This window comes from Squalius cephalus (assembly GCF_949319135.1).
Source record: "Squalius cephalus genome assembly, chromosome: 18".
In the NCBI taxonomy this organism is placed as follows: Eukaryota; Metazoa; Chordata; class Actinopteri; order Cypriniformes; family Leuciscidae; genus Squalius; species Squalius cephalus.
The window spans coordinates 23,981,749-23,997,182 of record NC_137139.1 but is presented as its reverse complement, the minus strand read 5'-3'; the positions used below and the strand labels follow the sequence as shown (position 1 = coordinate 23,997,182).

Here is a 15,434-nt window from a genome sequence, read left to right as displayed (position 1 = left end):
AGGCCATTCCAGAACTAGCACGCTTCTCACTCGCCAGCCCGACAGGCGTTTTGTTTTCTATCAAATTGTTGTGGCTAGGAAAGATGGGGTTTTTTCAAAAAAAAAATTTCCATGAATGAGTGGTAAGAGTTTGCACCATTCATTTCCTCTCTTGTGCGCCCACCACAAATAAAAGGAAACGACACAATTATCATTTGAGCTTACCCAGAGGTTATACTGGGTAATTTATTCAATAAAAAATAATAATAATGGCAGTGTATATATACATTTTTTATGAACCAATATTGATTTTTAATCCCAGGAATCGATTATTTCAGTTTATGCTGGTTTCAGTTGATGAATGAACAGAACATTGTAGCGCATCTCCCATCGAATAAATCGCAATAAGCTTTTGTGCTTTGTTACTTTTGATAGGAAACAAAGTCTGAGATTTCTGTTTATTTTATTATGAAATTCAAACAATACCGTTTTGGCGCTCTTTAATGTGTCGTGATTTGTGACAGATCGCTGTTGCCACCTCAAGCGAAGCGCACGTGAACCGATCGTCTCTTCCGCTTTACTACTAGTTACATCACGAAATAAACATGAATGAACATCAGAAAGTATGTTGAAATATTCTGTACAAGTTAACGAAATATCATTTTTGTAATCACACAATCAGTGTTTCAGTCGCTGAAAGACGCCAATAAAACAGCTTGTAAACAGTGTCACGTACTATTACATTTACCTCAGAAAAGCCATTCAGTGAACACAAACTCATTAGTCAGCTAGAAATATGAACTCCAGAGAGGAGCGTTTTGTTAAATATATGCACCATATTACATTTCATTATATTTTTTTACTGTTCTTCAAAATGTTATGTGTTTGAATAGCCTAAATCTCTCAATATGACAGCCACCATTTAAATGTTTATATTAAATAAAAAAAAAAACCTGAATTGGAGTAGAAACATAATTATGTAATTAAGTTTTAAATATTATAACTTTATTATTATAAAAACTTCCTTGTGTGTAATTTAAGTGTTTGTTGGCAAATCAGTTCATTTTAACCTTCAATATAGTAATGTAATACCTACTGACTATGCAACCTAGATAATTATGCTATTTTGTCATTTCTTGCCTTGCCCACCAGAATCTCCACCAATTTTAGAGCTCCCCCACCTTTAAAATACCACTTTAACCTCTGCATTTGCCCATCTCTGCACTGTGGGCTTCACAGACTGATGGGAAATGTGTACATCCTTGGTTGACGCACTTGTTTGCAAATAGACAGTCGATTGTCATCGGAACAGTAAAGGGAAAAGGAAAGCGTTAAAAGAGACTCGTTGAAGACTGTCAAATGTTGGAGATGTCTCTGTGTGGATTCATGTTCAGCGTGCTTCAGGACATATCCTCTAGTCTTTTGTTTTTACTTTGTCATCAAAGAGCGTGATATTCCATTCCTTTTCAAATTTAGCCTGGAGTTCACTTTTCTCTATTTTTATTTCCCTCTGTAGGTGTATCAGATTCCATGCAGTGCAGGTTGGACCTATAAGGGGATGTTTAAAGAATAAATGCCAAGGTGCGGCAACGCAGGGATTTCTAGAAAGATGAAAGGCGTGCGGTTATCAAAGATCTTTATCCTTCCTGTTACTTGAAATGAGACTGACAAACAACTGTATCCTAAAATTACACAGTGATAAATGACTGTACATGGATATTTTGTAATATATTGATAATTAAAAATTCTTCCTCTTGTCCCGGCTAACTAACTTTAAAATATTTGTAGGTTGATTTCCCTTACATATGTACATATTAAAATATTACTATATTTGAGGATCTCAACAAATCCCACTCAATGAAATTTAACTAATGGCATGAGTTTTGGGTGTGACTCTCTGTTTACTGACCAATGACAACAGCCTGTTTGACAACAGTCACTTTTGTTCGAATTCCATTTGGTGGCGCTCAGTTCACCCAAATAAAATCAAAGTAAATAAAATTTATATGTGTGTATATATATATAATATATATATACTCTATTGTGTTCCACAGAAGAACAAAAGTCATACAGGTTTGGAACAACATGTGGGTTAGTAAATTATGACACAATTTTCATTTTTGGGTGAACTGGATATTTAAAATCACAAAATATCACAGTTGCCTTTTCTTAAGCAAATTGTGAGTATGTCAAGATATATATATATATTTTAATTTGTGTCACAGCTGAGGTGACGTAGTTAGCCAGCGGTGACAACAGGGAAAAAAAAACTGGCATGCATCCTAACTTTGCTGTGTACCTAGGGAATATAGCAGTGTTTGTCTCAGGCACAGTTTTATTAGAATAATTATATCCGTCATGTCAGAAAGTGTTGTGGAAGAAAGAAAAAACCTCAGTGGATTACATGGGCCTTTCCTGGCGTGACCTGAACTGAGTTCATTTATTTAATTCTCTCATCTAGATTGATTGGCCTCAGTGCGCACAAACAAGTGATGAGGATTCAACTGGACATTTGTGAAATTCTGGGACAGAAAGCGTTTCTTGCGTGTCCGTGTACTCGGCAAGGGGAGATGGGCCCTGCAGGCTTTGAAACATGAGGCTTCAGAGATAACATTTCACATCCAATAGTGCTGCCTAACCATGCAGCCCACATGAAATAAACCCTCGATCTCCGTTTTGGCTTTCATTTTCAGCATTTCATGTCGACAGACTCTTGAAATTGGGCTGAAAATGGATTTAAAAGTGCACATTCCAGATCTTTCTTTCTTTCTTTCTTTTTATTTATTTATTTATTTATTTTTTTTTTTTTTTTTATTGAAAGGAGTAAAGCAATATACAGTAAAACCATGAAAGTTAAATTTTCCATTCTTCTATTTTTACTATAACAACCTCCCTCACCCCAGAAACATTTTTTTGCCAATTCATTGGGCGCACCTTTAATTTGATGCACATTCCTACACGCACAGAGATGTTTTTGTCTATAAACTGAATTCTGAACATAACACTTGAAACTTACAGTTTCTGGCAGGACTTGTTTTTCTTGCTAAATCACAACAAAAAAGACTGAATACATGCAATCGGAGCAGATATCAAGCCAGATATACAGTAAGGTAAAAAAAAGTGTCTGAATTAAAAACCTAAACCTAAAATAAATAAAAAATAAATAAAAAAAAAATGACATTTGAAACCACCAAATTAAATAAACAACATTTTTAAAGTCATTTTCCCCCTCAAATTGTTATGCTAATTTATGCTAAATATTTTTTTTGTATAAAATTAGAAAGCCAAAAAGTCTGAGAACACTAGAAAAATGCCTTTTCAGAGTACCTCATGTAAGTTTGGTGTTAATTTGTATTGCACCTCTTTTTGTTACCAATGAATTTGTGATTTTACAATGTTTTATAATCCTTTTGTAGTTTGTAAAATCACCACTTTTATTTTATACGTTTTGTGGGAAATGTACTTACTTCTTAGACTCGCACATAGTTTTATTAGTATTATTTTATTATGATGAGCCTAAGGTAAGACCAGGTGTTTTGTTCCGATTTGTTTTTCCACAGATCAAATGGAAAAAGGCCATACTCTTGTAAGAACCTATAAATATATCTCTGAGTTTTTTGCCAGATCAAGCCTTAAAACATGGTTTTATTGCAGAATCTTGTTGTTGAGAGACATAGCTTCTAGTTTATGTTTCAGTTAATAATAGTTCTGCGCTCACAGCTGTGACACAAATTAGCACTTCGGGCAAAAGATCAGTTGGCTCAGTTTTCGTAAGCGCCAGTGTATCGCCGGGGCATGAGAGGCAGAAACACACAAACACGTGTACAATTTTAAGGCAGGGCGTGCATGTTTATGACCACGTATTGGGAGATGGATCCCTTGTTCTCGTTGTTGTGGGTCACACAGTGAATAATTGGCAAAAGGTGTTAGGGGTGTTACTCCACACTGTTCACCGTGAACTCGTTTCCTGCAAAGGCCAACATGTGTAGAGAGAGAGAGAGAGAAGACAGATCCGCGCTCATCCAGGTCATCGCTGCCACTGTTCCCATGAGGGCCACACATAAGATATCAATTAGCCAATCAGGTCCATGCCAGGAGCATTTTGGTCACAGATTTGTTGGGAGAGTGAAATGGATGTTGAGCACTAGCACAACTGGAGGACAACAGTTCAAACCAGTGGAATTTGCTCTTTACTGATTGAAGTTTTAGCAAATTGCTACCACGTTCTTTCAGACTGAAATGCTAGTTTAGTTTAAAGGATTAGTTCACATAAAAATGACAATTCTGTCATCATTTAAGGTTGTTTTAAAACCCCATATGACTTTCTTTTGTTTCTGTGTAACACAACATTTTTGTTTTAACTTTTTTAGTTACAATAAGCAGGGTTTCAAGCTTTCAAAAGCAGCAAAATGTATCATATAAGTGGTCCATATGACTCATGCCCTATATTCCAAGTGTTCTGAAGTTATTCGATCGATTTTTGCAGGAAAACGGCATAATTTAAGTTGTTTTTCTCTAAACATGTTGACAAGATGTATGAGCTTTGCTTATAGCACGTTCGTGAAAGTAACTGATTTATGAACAAATTGTTCTGTTGAATCAAAATGTTTCAATTAATCATATAATGAATCAAGTTCTCGAGTTCGACTCGGCTCTGGATTGAAGTCACCATGAAATCAAAATTGACAATTCTTTTTTTTAATGGAATTTTGCTATATTCATTATAAATTATTTATCCATGCACAATCACATTATTATTTTATTCATGTGCCCTTGTAATCTTTAATCAAAATTTCCCCTCCCACTTGCAGCGGGTTCTCTTCTCTTCTCTGATGATGTGTTTTTCGGTGCGAGGGCGGGACGACCTGTCACTCTAATGAGATCAATGCAGTAGCAAACCACAACGATCCAATCGTCACAATAGGGAAGAAAAGACTATCGCAATTTACGTTTAATGGTGACTTTAAGATTTCATAATTTTCATCACACAAAGCTGTGGTACAACTTCTAAAGACTTGGAATATTATATTGAAAAGAGTTTTAAGGATATTCTTCAGAAATTAACCTTCTGTGTTCCTTTGAAAAATGAAAGTCATACCGGTTTGGAGCGGTGCGAGTAAATAAGGAGAATTTTATTTCAATTTTTGGGAGAACTGTCCCTTTAAGAGTGTGTATGACAGTAACTGTACTACATTAGATGAGTTATGACCAGAACTTCAAAGTCACTTGATTTCCTGGAAAAAACGTTTCTGTCATGATTTAACCCCAGGATTGTTTCAGATGTAACTTCCAGAAACTTAATGATTTATATGGTGACCTCAATAACAATCAGTTGCATGAGTTGCCAGAGGAGGTTTTTTTTTTTTTTGAAGTCAGATCCTAACATCATGAATTCGTTTAAAAAATGTGATATTGATATTCTATTTTTAATCAAAAAGCATAGAAAGGAATGCAGCTATAATCAAAGTGACGCCATTTAGCTCCTCTCTGCTAAGTTAATGGAATCTTCCTAATGTTTACTGGGACGCATCAATCATGCAAAAATCTATTGTAGCATTAGCCTTGAAAGAACAGTAATAATAAAAACGTTATAATGGCCTCAGCTTCCTTACTATAAATCATGCTGTGTGTGTTTGTGCGTGCTTGTGTTTATACGTGTGTGAATTGGGTATTGAGGGGTATTAACTTCGTAAAATATGCCATTTCAGTCTTTTCACTCCATTGAGGCCTCAAAGGATATTGATATGATATTGACCAATGCTCGTTGTTTGCGGCTCATGTTTCTTTTTAACCTTTTGTGTCAGCTGAGCGGAGTGTATGACAGCGTGTATTTCTGTTTGACTGCATCGGTTCCGGCACCTTTTGGCCGTGACTCACGGCGGGTTTCTGCTCGATAGCCACTCAACATTGTGGTGTAAATCAACTGCAAATGCATAAAAAACGCGTCAAGAGGGAGATTTACTGTAACACTGAAAATCCTTTTAAACAAATATTAAAATAAGGCAAAAAGCTGTCTGAAAGTCGTTTAAGAGGTCATTGCACCTCAGTTTAGAGGCGTGCGGTGAGAGCTGACAATGCATGTGAATTTACATTGGTATTAGCATTTGATTGATGACACGATGCATGCGTGCGGCTTTCATTAAGTGAATGGGGGGATGGGGGGGGTGTCTGCAACATATAGAGCCAACAGAAGTCATTCTTAGCAGTTTGACAAGGTGCAAATTCACTTTTCAACGCAAAAACCTGCATCCTATTTGCCATCCAGCCATAATACGGTTTACGCTGCTATATCGTTGCGCATTGCATATTTAAGTCATCTTCCATCCCGAACTGGCCTGCAAGATGAGGAATTGCGGTGTGCAAAACTCATTTTTGGTTGTGTTTGTGCCGTTACCTCATTTGCATAATTATTTTAATGAATTAGAGGTTAAAACAATGCAGACAGCGCATGCAGATAAACAGCATCATCAGAGTAGTGATAGACAGCACAATTGGGATCCATGGCCTAGTGGTTAGAGCAAGCGTAACGCGTTTGGCCGTGGCGCTCATGCAGGTTATGCAGGTTCGATTCTGTAGCTGTGATGTTACATGGAATATCTTAGTATATGACAGATTTTCTTTTATGAATAATGATGTGTACTCGTATGCGCTCACACACAATACTGTATAGGTTAAGGATAAGCGTGCTGACCCATGAGAGAGCCGTCTGTTGTCTGCAGGGACACTCAGAGAGTCTTGTATCCACTTCACAGCGGCGAGAGCCTGAGGAAACCTCTCCATTACACAGCTAAAAGCTAAACGCTAAGCGCTGCTCCCACACAGTGGGAGGAGAAGATAATACTCTGAAAGTCAGGGGAGGAAAAAAAATAAAAACACTGAAATTAATAAAGCTTTTTAGTCAGCATAATAAGTCATTTTGAACTCAACTGAAGAGAGCAACAAAACAAATAATATTTTGGGGAAAGAATACATGTATTTTAATGCCTTCAAGCAAAACTAATTAAAGACGACACCTCATTTACATAAATAAGCATTATAATTTGCATGGAGGCACCAGGGAATATGTGCAGAAAAGAAAGCAATATTTTGCAGTCTGCTAATTTCATTTTATTTAGGATTTAAGCTTAATAAAGATTCATTTTGGAGGGGAAGGGAATAATCAAAGGGGGGGAATGTGAACTATCTCCAAAGATGCAGCAGCCCTTTATTCAAAGGGGCCTTTCAGAGTCAGCAGAAGACTCCTAATCAGGAGTGGCACTTCCTGGCTCCACTCCAGCACCAACTCCTTGAAAGGTACAAAATTTTAGAGCCCAATTTATTAGTATGCAGTTCCGGCATCGGTGGCTGAATTAATGTCGCTGACTGATAATGACTGTAATCGTGGCACAAATGGGGTGTTGAAATAGCAAACAACGGCCACAAGGCATGTAATGGAGCTTTTATTAATTACTCAAGCCCAGGCTCCAGCTATAGCTCCAGGATTTACAGTGGCACTGCCAGCCGGTGGGCAAAGGTGGGCCAGGTGGAATCCTGCGGTGACCGGATCAGAGCCTGTTTGGGAGTGTGGGGTAGGGGAAGGGCGTTTTCACTCGCTCATGCTCACTTTTAAAGTGTTTTATAATGCAGGACAGATTCTGCTGGATGAAGGAGATCACAGCTACATTGATATGGCGCTTTTTAGCAGCCATCATGCTTATATCCCTGGGCTTGGTAATATGAGCAAGTAAGAGATGAGCATGTGTATGAAAGTAAAGTTTAATGTCTGAATCATAATTTTTTTTCCTATTTTTAATTTTGTATAGTATTAAAGACTATATATATATATATATATATATATATATATATATATACACACACACACACTTTTGACTTATACATTTTGAAACCATTTTTTATTTGAGGTCGAAATGTATTTGCAATAATTATAAAACTATTTAGAAATTGAGTTTGTTGTTCGACTGAATTATTCATTCATATTTTCTGATATTCATTTGAACTGGTGTACTATTTCTGGCCCATGTATATAATGTGTTTCCTAGACTGAATTCTATGTTTAGATATTTGCTGGTACTTTGGGTGTAACTTCTTCCCATGGTATTTTGGCTTTAGTTTCCTTGAAGAAATAGGTAGAGATGGATTTGAAGTACACAGTGAGTCACACGTTTCCCAATGATACCAGGATTAGCTGACGAACATCTTTATTTTACACAATACAGTATGACCCAAATAAAATGGTACATGTTATATAGATGAGCTGTACAGTAGATGCACACGTTTAGAAGGTCATAGCTGAAGAGTGGAGAAAAAGAGCTAAGTGTTGCAGAACCCCAGTCACTTATGAGATGTTCTAATATTTTAGCCTCATTGTTCTCAGCAGTGAAAGCTTGCTTTGTAAGGTGGGCGAGACTGTTCAAACGTCAACACATCAGCAAGAGAGGGTTGATTAAAAAAGCTCTTTATTACCCACCGATTCCTTAATGGAGGATAGACTTTAAAAATGGAGGAAACAATTAGAGTTTTACTGCTTTGTGGGCACTACTGATTTCTATAAATCACACCAAGGGTGTAAATTTCCCAATAAAATACAGCGGCACTCCTCGCATGCGTAATCAACAAGTCCACAAGCACATTCACACCCTTTCGGGGCACATTTGTCTTTCTGGGTATAAATGTTTGAAACATCTACAAAACTTTAAAATGCACTTTCTACAAATAGGGTACAAAATACACTCTCACACACACAAAAAAAACTATAAGGTTGATTGTCATCCCCAGTGGGTCATATTGTTGCTTATATCCCCTGTTTTATTATCTATTCATTTTTAGATGAGTTTTTTTGTAACAAAGTTTAGGACAATTTAATGCAATTTAAAAACTTCATTTGTGTCGATAACATTAACATACATTTGTTTTAATATGTTTTAAAATAAAAACAATTTAAAAAATACAAAGAATAATAAAAAAGGTCATTAAAAAACAATAATTAAATATAAATAAAAATCTAAGATAAAAATCACAGAGTTGCATGTTTGAGCTTGTCAAATGCAGTCAACACTACAATTTTTAGAACAAATTACTACTTTTTTTGTCTTTCATGCTATATTGAAGGTCCCAAGTGATGTTACTTGTTATTTTCATTTTAAGGAAAGTTACAAAGGAAAAAAAATGATTGTAATGATTGATTGCGTGCAAACAACATAGCGTTATATGGCATTTTTGGTCATTAAAATGAGTTAATAATTACATAAAACAGCTGTTCAGTGGTTTATGCCAATGTTGTATAATCTTAATTTTCAGGCTAGGCCAATTTTATGTTGGATAATAGTTGATCAAACTTGGGATTTGTGCTTTTAATGCTTTAAAATGCTTTAAAAACCAAAGACCAAATTGTAAGCCTTCGTAACTTGTTTATGTAGTTTGTTTGTTAGGCTCTTGGTCAGGATTACACGCTAATTAGTTTTACCACTTGGGTAGCTTGTAAAACACTCATTGGTAATTTGTTGTTGAGTGTAAAATGTGAATATTTTTGTTGAAAAAACAGATATTCATTTTTTTTTGTGTTCCCTTTTTCTCCTCTTCTTCTCCCTCCCAACCCCCTCCATATAGCACCAAAAGCACATACACCCACACAGACTCACTACAAAGAGAGCAGCTGGGTTTTATTCCAGAGAATAAAAGCAATAATGGTTGGAAGCCTTTGAAATCATTAATAGATAAAAAGAATGAATGATCACATTACATCTGGAGCAAGAATAAAAGCTTGATCCCTTCTCCCCTCAGATCCACAGTTCAGAAAAGATTTAGTTGAAACCAACTTGTTTGTTGTGTTGTGATGTTCGATGGGTATGAATAACTCAATCAACATTGGAGGATGTTCATAAAATGTGTGGCGTCGAAAAATGATTTTAAGTCAGGGAGGTACCAGGTATTAAAAGTGTGGTTTGGGGAAAAATCCAGCTCTTCTAGTTCATAGTACAGTGACTTGAATGCTTGTGACCTAACCCTGAGTTTTGGAAATGTTGTTGCGGTGTGGTTTTATAGAAAGACACGGAAATGGAGGGAGATTTTATGTAACAGTTCAGATTTTTTTATGTCAGCACTACTGCACCAGTGTGTTTAAACCTGCATTTCTCTCTATCCGCAATGTGCCGAAAATTGCACAGGTGGAGACAGGTGGTGTATTGTTAGGAAAATTATTAATTTGGATTTGATAATGAGAAGTTGGCATGTTACATATTCCCTCCCTGTATTGCTGTGATTAAGCCATGCAGCTGTAGTCACAGGTTGTTATTTGCGTGCACAGATCAGCAGATATCCCAAAAAAATCATTCTTTCATTTTGAGAGATGAACAGACTCTGTCATTAACTTTCGTTATTCCTGACGCAGTATCTTATCAGTGTTATCAGAGGGTGTGCTATGTTTTCTAACCCTTTCCTTATTGAACTAAAATGCCAGTTTTTGGTTGTTTTTTTTGCCACTCCTTTTCATTAACCTCTGTAAAGAATAAACATTGTTTCATTGTTTTATTGAACAGTGAAAAGCCTAGATAAGGTTTTCCTGTCTAACAGGTGACCACGGATCTAAACACGACGGTTACCTGGCAATGCAAACATACACACTTTATTCCTTTCATATGCCAGGGCCTTCATATACCTCGAGGTTCATATCCCCCCCCCCCCATCTGTAGATAAATATCCAGATCAATGCAATGACAGAATTTATTCAGCGTAAATCTCTGTGAATCATACTTACAGTAAAAAGCATATGCGTAAATTAATCATCGTTCATTATTTAATATCGTGGCATCAGTAAGAACGATTGGTTTCTCTTGTGCCTTTTTGGGTGTGTGCTTTCTTCTTTTCTTTTCTTTTTTTGTTTTGTTTGTGAGATCATGCTTAAAAAATGTAGTGAAAAACATTTCGTGTCACGACAGGTCATCCCGTCTTCAAGCATTATGAAGTGAATATTTTATGTCAAACATTGCACTCTCAAAACATGCAATATACGTTTCTGTTGTTTCACTGTTAGTTTTTTTCTTGTTTCTGCTTTCTGGATTTACAGGAACAAGAATTAAACGTTTTCTTTGACAAAACGTGCTATATATATATATATTTCATTAATTGTGTTATTAAATGCGGACATTAGTAAGCTCTTCCTTTTTTTAAAGGAAGTTAAAAATCAATATTCAACACTTTTAAGTGTGGGTCGGTAAGATTGTTTTATCCGTTTTTGAAAAAGTTTCTCATGCTCACCAAGGCTGCCGTGTACAGTACTAAAAATACACTAATAACATTAATATTGTGAAATATTATCATTTAAAACATTTTTTTGGTATTTGAATATATTTTAAAATGTATTTTATTCCTGTGATGGCAAAGCTGAATTTTCAGCATCATTACTGCAACCTTCAGTGTCACATGATCCTTCAAAAATCATTATATGCTGATTTGGTGCTCAAGAAACATTTCTTATTATTATACATATTGAAGACAGTTGTGATCCTTAAAACTGTGATACAGTATGTTTTAAGATGATGAATAACAATTTAATGCATATTTGCTAAATTAAAAAAATGTATTAAAAAAAAAAAAAAAAAAATTTTTTTACTGACCCCAAACTTTTGAACTGTAATGTACGTCATTGCATTATGCTCAATCATTTTTTTTTTCCAGACAGAAATTTGAGAGGGAGAAATACATCAATAATGTTATATCATGCAATATTTATATGTGCTAGTAGGACATTTGACGTAATACTATTGATTTGACAGTATATGAGTACAGTAGGTTTTGCATGCATATATATAATGTCTGTCTGTGTTTGAGGTCCTCCTGTTAAATTTGTACAAGCATGTATTTGTGTGTTAAATGTTTCGGAGTCTACATTTACCTCAGACGCCAGGATCAGGAGATTATATAGAGACTATAATCTATCCACCCATTCCTGGCACTCTAAATCAAGTTCATTCTCTATTCGGGCTCTTTTCCAAGATGGTTTTAGAAAGGAATGATTTGAGGACCCAACTAATCAACCTCTTCAGTCTGTAAGACCAAAAGTCTTTATAATGATGTCATTCTACAACGGTCACATGGACCTTGTAAATTGTTGCCGATAGGACATTTGAATGTTAATACGCAATCAGTTGATAATATTAAAACAAACATAATGTCGTCAGTAGTGCTCTTATCATTTAGGCTGAAGTCCGTTTTGACTTTGTTCCTGTGTGATCCGAGGCGTAGTGAAGGCCCCATCCACAGTATACATCACAATAAGCTAATTAGCAATATAATTAGCATTGTAATTACCAGCTGCAATAATTACTTTTATTTATTATGTTTTTAGGGTATTTATCTGGTCTAAAAAAGAAATCGTCTAGTTATTAGTCTGTTCTTTAATTTGGAATTTAAAGCCTTTCATTCTGTTGTTTTTAACCCTTATCTAACACAAAAAGCTTATTAAAGTGCATCAGTATTATAAAAATAACTCATTGTATATGGTATGTGATATCAGGGTTATATTGATAAGTGTATGAAGACAGAAAGAACCTGGGAAAAAAAGGTATTTAACATGTGAGATGCCAAAATAAATCTATTTATTTCCATTTTCTCACTCACGCTCAAGAAAACTGTTTTTCAGAGACTGCACGCACTCCCCTTGTGTTTTACCCACAAACCCTTGTTTCTCTTGAAAGGATAGCATGCGTATATACACAATCTAATAAGAGCCCAAGATGGATGATAATGCCTTTTTATTAACTTACGGAGTGGTTTGTTTGGGCAAATTGAACGTCGTATTTTTCTCTCTAAATATCTAATTGGAGTTTTGACAGGTTTTACAATGAAATGAAAGTAGTTATTGTGCTGCGGAAAGACTGGTGTTTATAAAATTCTGTGAGCGATACAAGCCACTGACAGTACTGGTATAAAAAGCGGCATTAAAAACCGTCACATGAACTGAATGTTGATTTGTGTAAGTGGCAAAGGGGAGGCGTTTTTTAAAAGTTCATCAAAATCTTTGTTTGCCTTTGGTTTATGGTTTGGTAGTAAAATATGTACCCATGCATTACTGTTTTCTGTGTCCTTACAGGCTTCAACAGACAGCTATGTAAGAGACTGGTGTGAACGTGCAAGCTGAGTTTTGGCAAGTAGACAGTGACCCACAGGACCGAGTCGAACTGGAGCACTCAATAGATGTTGAAGGTCAGTGTCACGATGTACCATAATGCATAGTTTTCATGACTGCTTTAGTGACCAATTACTTATAGACAATTAGTTATATCAGTCAGCATAATGTAAAACGGGTTTTCCACTCCATTTCTCCTTTTTTGACATATTTTTGAGTTGTATCTGTAGTTCGTTTGTACTAAAAAAAGAATTGTGCCGGCTGGTGTTGCCATTTGTTTTTCATGCAACTTATGCTGTTAAACAATGTCTTGATTTATAAATGTATGGCTTGACACTATACCAGCACAAATAGCGGCTAGCTAAGCTGGATTGCAGGTGATTAGTCAATAGGAAGCAGGTTTTGGAACTGAAGTACATCATGTTAAGTAGCGTACCTTCATTCGCCTTACTGTGTTTTGTCAGTGAAGCAGATGAAGACAAGACTATGTTTGCAATTGGCTCGGTTGGCCCAAAGCGTTAATGCTAACCACAGCTTGTGTGATAGCAGTGACTCTAAGCAATATTGAAGTCACACCTCTGGTTCACGAAACAACTTAATTGAGTCACACACACGGAGAAGACCAGCCATGTCATAATACCCAGAGGCCTTGATTAATTAAGTCCTAAAAGCCCAGGAGCGTTCAATGTTCACCAGGTGCCTGTTCATCTGCCACTAGTTCCGCTTCTCACTCCATAAATACAATTCTGAGACATAAATGCAACTTTATATGGTAAGAACACATGTAGGAACTTGCATGAATCATCCGAGCTTGAATATGTGTCGACTTTCTGCAGTTTTTGAATTCACTTGTATTCAATTAAGTTGCTTTGGTGATAGTTTTTGTCTTTTGGCGAAAATATTTATTTTCGCGATTTAGTCAATTTAGTTAACAAAAATTGTTCTTGTTGTGAAAAGCTGAGCTCCTGAAATAACATTATAATGAGTACACTATTGTAATATTTATTTTAGTTTATTTATTCATTGTTTGTGTTTTATTTTGTTGTGGAAAGATATTTATAGCGTGATTTGCACATTCTGACTAGCATTTAGCTTGCTTCAAGTTCACTTTTGTGATTTTGTTGTATTAATACTGTGTGTTTATATATATATATATATATATATATATATATATATATGATTAATCTCATATGTATAGGCGATAACAAGACCAAAAAATATACTTTATGACAATAATGAAAGGATTCGAATTAGAATATACTGTTGACGAAAATATGCTGAGAAAAAAAATAAGAGCGCAAGACACTAAAGTTTTTTTAAGAGGACAAATCTAGAAAGAGCGTTATTGTTTCAAATAATTCAATAATAGTCAATATCTGGGATTCAGATACATGAGCTGAAGCTGAACAATGAATTAATCTGAAACGATTCGTTAACAGACATTTTAGTCAGTCATTTTGTTAATGAGATTAGCATGCCAGGAAAAAAAAAGCATACAAGGACTTTATTTGACAGTTTTTATGTCCTTCTGGGCATCTCACTGGTCCGGCAGGTGTTGTACTCCTTAACTAGCCATTGAGGAGTCATCACCTAAACCAGTGCTTACAGCCTCCCAATTCCCTCTAATCCAAAACAAGCAGATTTAGCCAGCTCTCTAGACCGCTCTCCACAAAACAAACACACCGGCCCCCTGCAGACTGCACCGATGCCCTCCTCCCTCCCTTCGCACCCCTACTGCTCGATGCTCGGTTAGCCAGGCTAAGTGAATAGGGAGAGGCAGGTCTCCATGGGTAACGGCTACCATGGAGGCACCTGGCAGGAGAGTGAGAAGGATGCTGCGAGAGCCAGCAGGCGCGCACAGATGAGCGGGGAGATTTAGGGGCCGCGTTCTGCCGTCTTTATCCCGCTCCCCTGCTGTGAAAGGGGTGGTCACCCCCGCCAGAGGGTGCGTCTGCCAAGAACTGAAGAATGTTAGCCCTGTGGCCCTGTGAGTGAGAATGAGCAGAAAATTGAAGTTAACAAGCATGCCGTATGCTAAGTGGTGACGAGAGTCCCCAAGCTTTTCCGTTAGGGCCCCGGTCCAGCTTCCATTCTCCTCTTAGAGCTGCTGCCAGCATCCATTGGCTCTGACTGCAGGCTGGAGGTGACCAGTATTATGTGTCTGCAGGCAAATTAAGACATCATGATCTCCAAGCTACAAGACTCCTGTGATGCATATGAATATAAAGGTGGATTTGTGTTGTTGTGTATTAGTTTTAGCATTAGCGAAAATATATATTTTTGTATAGTTTATGTCTTTGTCTACGCTGCCTTTGATTCTTTAGCGCCACAG

At 36.4% G+C, this 15,434-nt stretch overlaps 1 protein-coding gene across 2 annotated transcripts in view; it reads left to right on the top strand.

The window, feature by feature from the left end:
* Positions 1-15,434, top strand: part of casz1 (castor zinc finger 1) — a 183,012-nt gene that overhangs the window by 24,201 nt on the left and 143,377 nt on the right. For both annotated transcript variants that reach the window (XM_079849886.1, XM_079849888.1), the window contains exon 3: positions 13,067-13,179. The gene's annotated coding sequence lies outside the window, so the exon portion shown is untranslated. The remainder of the gene's footprint in view (positions 1-13,066; positions 13,180-15,434) is intronic.